Raw genomic sequence first — 336 nt, forward strand, 5'->3', positions numbered from 1 at the left:
CTATCACCTTTTTTTAACAAGGAACTATTTGATCATTTAAAATTGGCACTGTATGAGGTAAACAATTCCTTCAGAGCTACCCTGAAGTTTCCTGGGGACTATAATGTTAAAATGCTCAGTCAAATAATCCTCTTCAGGGAAAACCGGGGTGGAGGCTTGAGAAGAATGATGCAAATCAGCTGGTGCAGGATGAACCCTGCCTGCAGGGCTCGGTACGGGCTTGGCTCCTCGTCGGATGCCTGGGCAGGCAAGTACTAAATCTTTGCCTAAACGAAAGCAAAACTAAAGGGGTTTGCTTTAACTATATCGGTATGTGCCTATGGCTGAGTGTGCGCT

General features: G+C 45.2%; 1 protein-coding gene across 1 annotated transcript in view; it reads left to right on the top strand.

Moving 5' to 3' along the window:
- The window catches only part of MEX3C (mex-3 RNA binding family member C), a 13,807-nt gene that overhangs the window by 8,309 nt on the left and 5,162 nt on the right, over positions 1-336 (top strand). The window lies entirely within an intron of this gene.

This window comes from Egretta garzetta, unplaced genomic scaffold (genome assembly GCF_000687185.1).
Source record: "Egretta garzetta isolate BGI_Z169 unplaced genomic scaffold, ASM68718v1 scaffold179, whole genome shotgun sequence".
NCBI classification, from domain to species: Eukaryota; Metazoa; Chordata; class Aves; order Pelecaniformes; family Ardeidae; genus Egretta; species Egretta garzetta.